Source organism: Bufo bufo, chromosome 4 (assembly GCF_905171765.1).
Source record: "Bufo bufo chromosome 4, aBufBuf1.1, whole genome shotgun sequence".
Classification (NCBI taxonomy): Eukaryota; Metazoa; Chordata; class Amphibia; order Anura; family Bufonidae; genus Bufo; species Bufo bufo.
This window is the reverse complement of record NC_053392.1, coordinates 222,686,802-222,699,084: the sequence shown is the minus strand read 5'-3', so window position 1 is coordinate 222,699,084 and position 12,283 is coordinate 222,686,802.

The following is a 12,283-nucleotide window of genomic DNA, read 5'->3' as shown; positions in this document are numbered from 1 at the left end:
GGGAATAGGGAGCTGCTGGCCATTAAATGGGCATTTGAGGAGTGGAGGCATTTCCTGGAGGGGGCAAGACATTGTGTAACTGTTGTCACTGACCATAAAAACCTTATGTTTCTCGAGTCTGCTAAGAGGTTGAATCCCCGTCAAGCCAGATGGGCTCTGTTTTTTACTCGTTTTGATTTTTCCATCACGTTCAGGCCAGGAAGTAAAAATGTGAAGGCGGACGCATTATCTCGGAGCTTCCAGGCTTTTCAACCTACTGAGGTACCACCTGAATCCATCCTACCAGCAAAAATCTTCTTAGCAGCTCTTACCCAGGATATCTCGGCTCACATTAGGTCTGAACAACATCTGGCACCGGTATCGACCCCAACAGATAAGTTGTTTGTTCCCGTACAATTTCGTCTCCAGCTGTTGGGTGAGTGTCACGATTCTGCCTTTTGTGGACATCCGGGTGTTGAGGGCACTAAGGATCTGGTTTCTACATCTTATTGGTGGCCCACTCTAACTAGGGATGTCAAGTCCTACGTGTCAGCCTGTGAGGTTTGTGCCAGGTCCAAGACACCTAGGACTCGCCCTGCTGGTAACCTACGACCCCTACCCATTCCCAGTAGACCCTGGTCCCATATCTCGATGGACTTTATAACTGACCTACCGCTGGCGGAGGGTAAGACTGTGGTTTGGGTAGTGGTCGATAGGTTTAGCAAGATGGTTCATTTCATTCCCCTGTCTAAACTTCCGAATGCTAAAACCCTGGCGTCTATTTTTGTGAGAGAGATTGTTCGTTTACATGGCATCCCAGAAAATATTGTTTCTGACAGGGGTGTGCAGTTTGTGTCCAAATTCTGGAGGGCCTTCTGTCAAAGATGTAAAATTTCATTGTCTTTTTCTTCCGCCTACCATCCTGAGAGTAATGGGCAGACTGAACGCCTTAATCAGTCTGTGGAACAATTCTTGAGGTTGTATGTTGCTGATGACCAGCAATTATGGGTCAAATTCCTTCCGTTGGCTGAATTTGCTTTGAATAACCGTGTCGATTCTTCTGCTGGGGTCTCCCCTTTCTTTTGTAACCATGGTTTTCATCCCCGTTTTCATTCTGGGTCGTCCGTCTCCTCCTCTAACCCTGAAGCGGATAAACTCTCCTCCGAACTGTGCACAGTTTGGGCCCGGGTTCAATCGAACCTAGAAAAGGCTCAATGTTCTCAAAAACTCAAGGCCGATAGGAGACGTTCAAGGGGGGTAAACTTTCAGGTTGGGGATAAAGTATGGTTGTCCTCCAAGAATCTATCTCTCAAGGTAACTTCTAAAAAATTTGCTCCTCGTTTTATTGGACCATATAAGATCACGGAAGTGATTAACCCGGTATCTTTTAGGTTGGAGCTGCCTGAGTCATTCCACATTCATAATGTGTTCCATAAATCTCTGCTTAAAAAATATTTTGAACCGGTAGTACCATCAAAAGCCTCGCCTCCGCCGGTTCTTGTTAATGATGCTGTCGAGTATGTGGTGTCTAAAATAGTGGATGTCAGGAAGGTGCGTAATTCCTTGCAGTACCTGATTCACTGGAAGGGGTATGGACCTGAAGAGAGATCTTGGGTACCTGCCAGGGAGGTTCATGCTCCTAGACTTGTTCGTAAATTTCATTTAGAACACCCTGAAAAGCCATCGCCTGAAGTCTTGGGTCCGGTGGCCCCTCGTAAAAGGGGGGGTACTGTCACGGGGTTCCGAAGGTGCACTCGGTCCCCCATTGCCCGCAGACCTGTTGCTTAGCTTTTGGAATAAGGTTCTGTGTTTGACCTCATTCCCAGGGCGGCTTTACTAGCTGGGTGGCTCCCTGCTCCTAGTCTGCCTTGAGCGCCGAGCTGATCACTCGGTGCTCGACTGGTTGGTCTGTCGGTCATGTGACGCTGGCCACGTCACATGACCCTCACTCCCCACTATAAATACAGGCAGCCTGCTGGCTACAGGTTGCCTGTTAATTTCTAGGTTCCTGACTATTTGTTGGACTGCCGAATACTTACCTGATCCTGTTCCCTGACCATCCTTTTGCCTGCTCCTCCTGTACTGCGCATCCGTCCTGGTATTGTGACCTCGGCTCCCACCTGACTACTCTCTTTGGACTCCTCTTGTACTTCTCTGCTCTCATGGTATTTATGACCCCGGCTTCTCCTGACAATTCTCTGCTTGCTCCATTTGTACTTTGCAGCTTTCCTGGTATTGACTCGGTCCGTTCACGTCCTGTTGTTTGTCTGTCTGTCATCCCTGCACTTATTCCAAGTTAGGGATTGCCGTCCAGTTGTCCCCTGTCATTAGGACTCGCGAGGCAAGTAGGCAGGGCCAGGGGTAAGGGTGGAGCGCAGTGGTCACTTCCCTCCCCCCTGTGTGTACGCGACCGTTACAGTTGCCATTTCGGCTTGTGGACACTGAGGCTATCCACAGCCTGATGGCGGCAGCTGTCCCATGGTACTCTGTCCCCAGCCGCCAATATTTTTCACGGTGTGCAGTCCCAGTCTTACACCAGCATGTGTCTCGTAACATCACCCGTGCCCTGACCAACGCAGTTATTGGGATGGTCCACTTAACGATTGACACATGGACAAGTCCTTTTGTCCAGGAATGCTACATTTCCGTGACGGCACACTGGGTGAACCTTGTGGAAGCTGGGAGCGAGTCATACCCTGGGTTGGCACAGGTGCTACCGACGCCAAGGATTGCAGGCCTTCTCCTCCTCCGTCTCCTCCTCCACTTCCACCTCTGAATTATCATCATCTTGTAGCACCAGTCAGCCATCAGTAAGTAGCTGGAAGCAGTTTAGCACGGCAGTGGGGAAGCAGCAACAGGCCGTGCTTAAACTGATCTGCTTAGTTGACAAACAGCACACCGCCACAGAGCTGTGGCAGGGAATAAGGGACCAGACTGAACTGTGGCTCTTGCCACTCAACCTACATCCATGCATGGTTGTGTCTGATAATGGCCTTTAAGGTGCGCTGCATCTGTGACCATTTCCGCAAGTCATCGACAGCTTCCGCTGATCTGGCAAAGCTGCAGCAGTGCTTGCAATTGCCAACTCACCGACTGTTGTGCGACGTAAGCACGTGCTGGAACTCAACGTTCCACATGTTGGCCAGGCTTTGTGAGCAGCAGAGGGCAGTAGTGGAATACCAGCTGCAACATAGTCATCGCCTTTCCAGTCAGCTTCCGCTCTTCACAAGCGACGAGTGAGCATTGATGTCTGACCTCTGTGAGGTTTTACGCAACTTTGAGGAATCAACACAGATGGTGAGCGACGATAACGCTATTATCATCGTAACCATCCCACTTCTGTGTCTACTCAAATGCTTGCTGCTCACAATTAAGGCGGACGCTTTGCATGTGGAAGAGGTGGAAATGGGGGAATAAAATACACAGGGTGATAGTCAGACCACCCTCCGTTCGTCTTCTCAGAACTAATTGGATAAGGAGGAGGAGCAGGAGATGGTTGCCTCCGCTACAGAGGGTAGTACCCATGGAAGTTTTATTCCATCTGTTCAGCGTGGATGGGTAGAAGAGGAGGAAGAGGATGAGGAGATTGAGAGTCATCCTCCTGATGAGGGCAGCAAAGTTTTGTCTGTTGGTACTCTTGCACACATGGCTGACTTTATGTTAGGCTGCCTTTCTCGTGACTCTCACGTATGCATTTTGGCCAACACCGATTACTGGTTGTTCACTCTTCTCGACCCCCGCTACAAAGAGAACTTCTAATCTCTCATTCCTGTGGTGGAGAGGATGAGCAAACTGGTGCAATACCAGAAGGTCCTTGTGGAAAAATTGCTCCAAAAATTTACAGCTAAAAACGCTGGCTGCAGAGTATGTAGTTCCTTGGTCAACCGAGGAGGGGAGACAAGGGGAACACACAGCAGTTCCAACAGAGGCAGGGCAACACTCTCCAAGGCCTGGGACAGTTTTAGGACACCCCGCCAGCACCTTCAACCTGATGCGCGGCCTAGTGTCACATGGAGGGAAAACATTTGGAAGATGGTGAAGGAGTACGTAGCAGACCGTGTCAGCGTCCTCAGTGATCCCTGTGTGCCTTACAACTATTGGGTGTCCAAACTGGACACGTGGCACAAACTGCCGCTCTATGCCTTGGAGGTGCTGTCCTGCCCTCCTCCAGCATTTTGTCAGAGCCTGTATTTATTATTCTAAATATTCACAAATTCTCAAAGTGCCAATATTCTAGATTAAAATTCGCTATTTGAATATTCGCGCTCAACACTATTGAATACACTGTATTCCCATGCACCCCTTCCACCACTAAAAAGGGTAAATGGTTCAATCTCCCTTTTCTCATCCTCCTCCTCCATCATATCAACATGCTTATTAGGCTGCCCTCGCTCCTAATGTTTTAGAGGGTCAGCTCAGCAGCATGCCCTCACCCATAATGTTTTTGAGGGTCAGCTCAGCAGCAGACCCTCACCCCTAAATTTTTTGATGGTAAGCTCGGCAGCAGGCCCTTGCTTACAACATTTTTTAGATGGTCAGCTCGACAGCAGGCTCTCGCCCACAAAATTTTTTAGATGTCAACTTGGCAGCCGGCCCTCGCCCACAACATTTTTTAAATGTCAGCTCAGCAGCAGGCCCTAACCCATAATGTTTTAGATGGTCAGCTCGGCAGCAGGCCCTCGCCCACAAATTTTTTTAGATGGTCAGCTCGGCAGCAGGCCCTTGCCCACAAAATTGTTTAGATGGCAAGCTCGGCAGCAGGCTCTCGCCCACAAAAATTTTTAGATGGTCAACTTGGCAGCAGGCCCTCGCCCACAACATTTTCTAGATGTCAGCTCAGCAGCAGGCCCTCACCCATAATGTTTTAGATGGTCAGCTCGGCAGCAGGCCCTCGCCCACAATTTTTCTTAGATGGTCAGCTCGGCAGCAGGCCCTTGCCCACAAAATTGGTTAGATGGTCAGCTCGGCAGCAGGCCCTCACCCCTAATGTTTTAGATGGTCAGCTCAGCAGCAGACCCTCACCCCTAATGTTTTAGATGGTCAGATCAGCAGCAGGCCCTCGCCCCTAATGTTTCAGAGGGTCACCAGCAGGCCCTTGCTCCTAATGTTTTTGAGGGTCACCAGCAGGTCATCAATCATAAATTTTCAAGGGTGTGTATGATGCCCTCCTTTATGTGTAATAAAGGGTGTATTGGAGTTCCGGTTCCTTGTAATTTTTGGCAGCCCTTTACCTTAGTGCATAGGCTTTATGAGTGTAGGAGTCCTACTACACGAACAATTGTACCACAATGTGAATGAGGCCCTCCTTTATGTGATATACAGGTTGTATTGGAGTGCCTCTTCCTTGCAATTTTTGGCAGCACTTGCACTTTATATACAAGTAAATATGTAGCTTACCAAACCACTGGGGAAAACACGTGAAGCTCATGGTGGGCCGATGGGTGCAATAGTTCATGTACTCACAGTTAGCAGATGCCTCCCTGGGCTGGCGTACAGTGGATAGGAAAACAGCACAAAATCATCCGGGGCACTCTCGGTTGCAGGGAACACCAGCCAGATGGAAGTTGAGGTGCCCTTGATGGTAATTGGTGTTAGCTGCTTTTGCGGCTGGGCCCCTGTGTTCGTGACGCCAGCACCGTAAGGTGCAATGAGGAGGAAAATGGAATGATGAGAGAGACAGTAGTTGAATCAAGCAGGAACTTTACTTTTCAGAGGTAGTAAGGCATCTAATAACATCACTATGTCTTTCTGTAACGGTCGCGTACACACACACACAGGGGAGAAGGGAAGTGACAGACACAGAAGTGGGATGGTTACGATGATAATAGCGTTATCGTCGCTCACCATCTGTGTTGATTCCTCAAAGTTGCGTAAAACCTCACAGAGGTCAGACATCAATGCTCACTCGTCGCTTGTGAAGAGCGGAAGCTGACTGGAAAGGCGATGACTATGTTGCAGCTGGTATTCCACTACTGCCCTCTGCTGCTCACAAAGCCTGGCCAACATGTGGAACGTTGAGTTCCAGCACGTGCTTACGTCGCACAACAGTCGGTGAGTTGGCAATTGCAAGCACTGCTGCAGCTTTGCCAGATCAGCGGAAGCTGTCGATGACTTGCGGAAATGGTCACAGATGCAGCGCACCTTAAAGGCCATTATCAGACACAACCATGCATGGATGTAGGTTGAGTGGCAAGAGCCACAGTTCAGTCTGGTCCCTTATTCCCTTCCACAGCTCTGTGGCGGTGTGCTGTTTGTCAACTAAGCAGATCAGTTTAAGCACGGCCTGTTGCTGCTTCCCCACTGCCGTGCTAAACTGCTTCCAGCTACTTACTGATGGCTGACTGGTGCTACAAGATGATAATTCAGAGGTGGAAGTGGAGGAGGAGACGGAGGAGGAGAAGGCCTGCAATCCTTGGCGTCGGTAGCACCTGTGCCAACCCAGGGTATGACTCGCTCCCAGCTTCCACAAGGTTCACCCAGTGTGCCGTCACGGAAATGTAGCATTCCTGGACAAAAGGACTTGTCCATGTGTCAATCGTTAAGTGGACCATCCCAATAACTGCGTTGGTCAGGGCACGGGTGATGTTACGAGACACATGCTGGTGTAAGACTGGGACTGCACACTGTGAAAAATATTGGCGGCTGGGGACAGAGTACCATGGGACAGCTGCCGCCATCAGGCTGTGGATAGCCTCAGTGTCCACAAGCCGAAATGGCAACTGTAACGGTCGCGTACACACAGGGGGGAGGGAAGTGACCACTGCGCTCCACCCTTACCCCTGGCCCTGCCTACTTGCCTCGCGAGTCCTAATGACAGGGGACAACTGGACGGCAATCCCTAACTTGGAATAAGTGCAGGGATGACAGACAGACAAACAACAGGACGTGAACGGACCGAGTCAATACCAGGAAAGCTGCAAAGTACAAATGGAGCAAGCAGAGAATTGTCAGGAGAAGCCGGGGTCATAAATACCATGAGAGCAGAGAAGTACAAGAGGAGTCCAAAGAGAGTAGTCAGGTGGGAGCCGAGGTCACAATACCAGGACGGATGCGCAGTACAGGAGGAGCAGGCAAAAGGATGGTCAGGGAACAGGATCAGGTAAGTATTCGGCAGTCCAACAAATAGTCAGGAACCTAGAAATTAACAGGCAACCTGTAGCCAGCAGGCTGCCTGTATTTATAGTGGGGAGTGAGGGTCATGTGACGTGGCCAGCGTCACATGACCGACAGACCAACCAGTCGAGCACCGAGTGATCAGCTCGGCGCTCAAGGTAGACTTAGGAGCAGGGAGCCACCCAGCTAGTAAAGCCGCCCTGGGAATGAGGTCAAACACAGATCCTCATTCCCAAAGCTAAGCAACAGGTCTGCGGGCGATGGGGGACCGAGTGCACCTTCGGAACCCCGTGACACTTTCATACAGATGGCAAAAAGGGTAAAGCTGCAAAATCCAAATTAGCAGGCTGCTTATGGTGAAGTGAAGTGCTTAGGTTACCTCCTGCCCACTTGAGTGAAAGATGATGTTCTTACTTGTGCTTGGTTCCTGGTCTTGCTCTGATTCCTCAACCTTTCACTATTAGTTTAGATCCTCTGTAAATGAGTATTTTGACTGATGGTCTTTTTGTCCTTGATTATGGTGGAGCTGCCGGAAGATTAGAATCTCTCCACCTGATTCAAAGGAATCTGGAGTCTGATAAATGACAGTTACCTTCCTTTGTCAATATAGTATTTTAGTTCAATGATCCAACAACCCAAGGGCGATCTCCCTCATGGCAGGCAAACACTCTGCTTCATTATTTGAAAAGGTTGTGGTCTTCAAAGTCATTATCCACTTGATACCCCGGAAGGGTACTCTACAGCGTAGGATCCTATAGTCCTGATCTTTGAACTCAATGGTTGAAACCAGTTGGGAGTCCAAAATGCATCCAAACATCCTCCCCATGCTGTTCCCGAACCATTTCAGTGGTGTTTCCATCAATTTCTGACCTTTTACTATGAACCAGACACCTTCCCCTCTTCAGAGCAGGGGGTGCCTGGTTTAATGCTCGGGTTCTCGCATTGACTTCCATTGTGCTCGGGTGCTCGGTAGAGCACCCGAGCAACCCGAGGTGTTCTACTCGAGCACCAGAGCACTTTGGTGCTCGACCAACACTACTCCTTGCTTCCCAAATTGGGGTGAATAAGCTGTCTAATTTAACTGTTATTGGGGTGTCCACCTTGTTTAATAGATACGCAATTCTATTACACCTTGATTCTCAAATTGGGGTGAATAGGTAGTGTAATTCATGGCCAGACGTCAGCAGGCCGGCAGGAAGTTTCTCTTACCCTGCCAGGGTTCCTGGATTTAGGACACACGCTTCTCTAGGACACTGTGACATTGCGGAATAGGGCCATACGCCTTCCACGGTATGAGCCAACAAAAAATATTTTCCCCCCCCGCCCAGCTAGATTTAAGTCTCTTAAGCAGTGGGGGTATCCAATCTTATAGACCTGTGTCCCCTGATGATTTATGGGGTCTGTAGATGTACAGGTACCTACCTTTCGATATATTCATATATGAAACGCGTAGGGACACGTGAATATACGTGTCTTACTGCATCCCACCTCAGCAGCGATGGCGCGCTGTGAGAGACCCTGCTTATGCAGTTCAACAACCCGACCACGTTCAAAAAGGGAGAGTTTTTTTGCCTTTGCCATCACAACGTGTGACTACCTGACTGAAAATGACAATGAATCCACATCTTTGCACAGATTTGGCCTTTTAAAGGCATGTGGTCCTAAACTTTTGATCAGCTGAAAAACAGCCTGTTTCAGTTTATTCGTTGTTTTCATTAAATTGAATGCTCAAAAAATGTTTTGTCTCACTCCCATTTCTTCTTGTTGCATGTTGAAGCTCTACTTGGAACCTTGTTAAGATCCAGCCATGCTAAATATGATTTTTTGCAATTTTTCAAGTGGTCTTAAACTTTTGATCAGGACTGTATCACGGTTTATGCTTTTCAAGTCTGCTTCCAACATTAGATTCATAATTTTACCCTTGGCCTCTAGATATTGTCTCTAGTAGGGCCATTTAGGGATACTAGCTCAGGGTCAGGTTCCGGACGGATCCACCCCTTGGGGGGCAAGGACCCCGTGTTAGGAGGTTATCTTAGGGTGCAACAGGTCAAGTAGGGCATAACAGGGACAGTTCTACTCCCTGAGGCCCCCCTCACCATTAAGACCGTTAACCCGAAGAAATCCTCACGCTAAAGAAGGACACTCCACATGGAACCTGCGTGCTGGTTCGGTTTGCCCTCATACCGGTAAGACCTGCCCTTTTCTTGCCTGTGTAGCATGCTACCAGACCTAGTACTGCACCACGGGACTATTAAGGTAAGTCCCTTTTTTGTGTGCAGCTCTAATTGAGTAAATCTGTGTACATATCTGTGGTCTTGTTTTTACTTATCTTTAATGAATCCGGTCAGACCCACTCTTGGTTCACAAAGGGTGGCGCTGGGGACCCAATCAAAGTTGACCTAGTGCGTAACACGCACTTAAGGTCCTTCCTTTGTCGTGTGTGCATCTATGTTTGTAATGGGTGTATTTTCCCGTTCTCTGGATTTTAATTGACCTTATTAAATCTTAAGTTTTATCATGTTACTGCCCCCTCTCAGTTTTCGGGTATGTAATTCAACTGTTATTGGCGTGTCTCCCTTGTTTAATAGATAAGCAATTCCATTAGGCCTTGATTCTCACATTGGTGTGAATAAGTAATGTAATCTAACTGTTATTGGGGTATCCCCCTAGTTTAATAGATAAGTAGATCTATTATGCCTTGATTCTCAAATTGGGGTGAATAGGTAGTGTAATTTAACTGCTATTGGGGTGTCCCCCTTATTTTAAAAAATAATTAATTCCATTAGGCCTTGATTCTCAAAGTGGGGTAAATAAGCTGTCTAGTTTTACTGTTATTGAGGTGCCCACCTTGTTAAATAGATAAGCAATCCCATTAGGCCTTGATTCTCAAATTGGGGTGAATAGGCTGTCTAATACCATTGTTATTGGGGTGTCCACATTGACATTGAATAACTTATTTTACATATACTGTACCGTTACTGTTTATGTACAGGAAGTCCAACAGAAAGATGCCTGGGCCCTCTGAGGGAACGGGGAGTGGCAAAAATGTTGCTTGAGTTGGCAGAAGTAGCAGCAGATGAATGAGGGAGGATGGGGGTGGTAGCAGCAGCCGCAGCAACATGCCACAGCTGCCACTGTCATCCAGTGGACGTGTTTTGACTAGCAATCCAGCTGTCCTTGATTGGTTGACTTGGTCTTAAACATCATCTCAACTGACATCAGACACCCACACCCAGGAGTCGGTGGGTTCCTCTGACACCACACTTAGTTGGCATGGCCCAGAAACAAGCTCTGTGCCCTCACCTGTCCTGAACCTGCCTCTTTCTTTTTCTGCTCCTTCTGCTCAGGAAGTATTGTATGCTGCCATCTCTGCTCCACTTTTCAGCGAAGATCAGCTTATTGAGGACAGTCAGCAGCTACTGCCCAGCCCAGATTTGGAAGAGAGGTTCGCTGCTTCCTCCTATAGGTATGCTAGTAGCGACGATGAGAGTCGCATAGGAGCAGGTGTTGCGAGAGGTCACGGAAGCGGACATGAGACTGGTGAGGGTGAGATAAGTGAGGACCAGACAGTAGTGGAAGGTGATGTAATTGATCGCATGTGGGAGGAGAAGGGGGGCTTCATCATAATCATCATAAGGGGAAGAGGGTGGCAGCTTGCGCGTAAGACAGCGGCAGGGTGGCAGTGTGCGGCTGAACCAGCAGGGTGCGAGCGTGGCCGTGAGTCAGCAGGGTCGCAGAAGTGTGAGATCTGGAGCCAAATGTGCCCAGGGTAGACCGTCTGCTACTCAGGAGCCTACCTGTCATGAAACAACTAGTGGTGCATCGGTTCATTGAGGCAACGGTAGGCCGTCAGCAGGCAGTGGTGGGGGTAAAATGCCATACTTGCCGATGTGGGAATTTTTCATCAAGGCGCTGGAGGACGTCAACATGGCCATATGTAGGATCTGTGGGCAGAAGGTGAAGTGCAGCCAGGGTGTCAATGTGGGCACCATGGCCCTGCGTCAACACATGGAGCATTACAAGTGGCTAATGTAGTGGTACAGTCTGACACAGCAATCGCTGCATCTTCCAGTGGAACGCACCCCTTCTCCAGCAGTCAAGGCTCCCATCGTCCACTGGTCCCTATGCTCCTGCTCTTACTCCTACTCCTCTTCATGCATTTCGCCTTCAATCGCTCACCTAGGCAATTGCAAACAGACAACAGTATGCGTGATATCATCCAACAGCACAGAAGCTAAATGTGCTCCTGGCCAAGTTGCTGGTACTACAGTCCCTCCCTTTCCATGTGGTTGACTCTGAACCTTTCAGATAACTGATGGCTTGTGCCGAGCCCAGGTGGAGGGTCTCAAGCCATTACTACTTCTCCAAAAAGGATGTACCAGCCCTGCACACGTATGTTGAACAGAAGGTGGGCCATTCCTTGAGCCTGCCGGTGTCTGCTAAAGTTTACGGCAGCACCCGACATGTGGAGCTGTAACTGCGGTCAAGGACAATATATGTCCTTTATGGCCCACTAGGTAAATATGTTAATGTTGTTCGTACCCAACCACACCATCAATTTGGCCAGGTGATGGCACTGCCACCTTCGCGTTCTTAAGCTGAGTCCTGCGCCAATTTCTTTCTCTACCTCCTCATCCTTCACCTTATCCTCAACCTCTAAAGCAGGCACAATTCGTAGTGGTCATCCAGCACACCACCTATGCAGAGCACAGTGGTTTCACACTGTTCTGCACCTTGCCAGCCTGGGCGAACGGAGTCACACTGAGGAGGAACTTCTCCGCCTCATTATCCAAGAAATTGAATCCTGGCTGTCTCCTGGTCAACTGAAGATTGGAACCATGTTCACCAATAATGGGAAGAACATTCTATGAGCTCTGCATCAAAGAGGGCTGACCCATGCCCCCTGCAGGGCGCACGACATCTTGAAAATGGCCAGGAAACTGTGCATGCACTTCAGTCACTCTTACCATGTACTCCCTCCTTGAGTTGCAAAGGCAAAATAGTGTTCCCCAACATCGCCTCATATGAGACGTTTCCACAGGTTGGAACTCCACCCTCCACATGTTGGGCTGACTTTAAGAGCAGATGAAAGTCATGAACAATTTCTTGATGATGTAGGTGGACAGGGGTACTCCCCTGTGTAACTTTGACGTTAGCCAGTGGCAGCTCAGGTCCTTTGAGGAGGCCACCT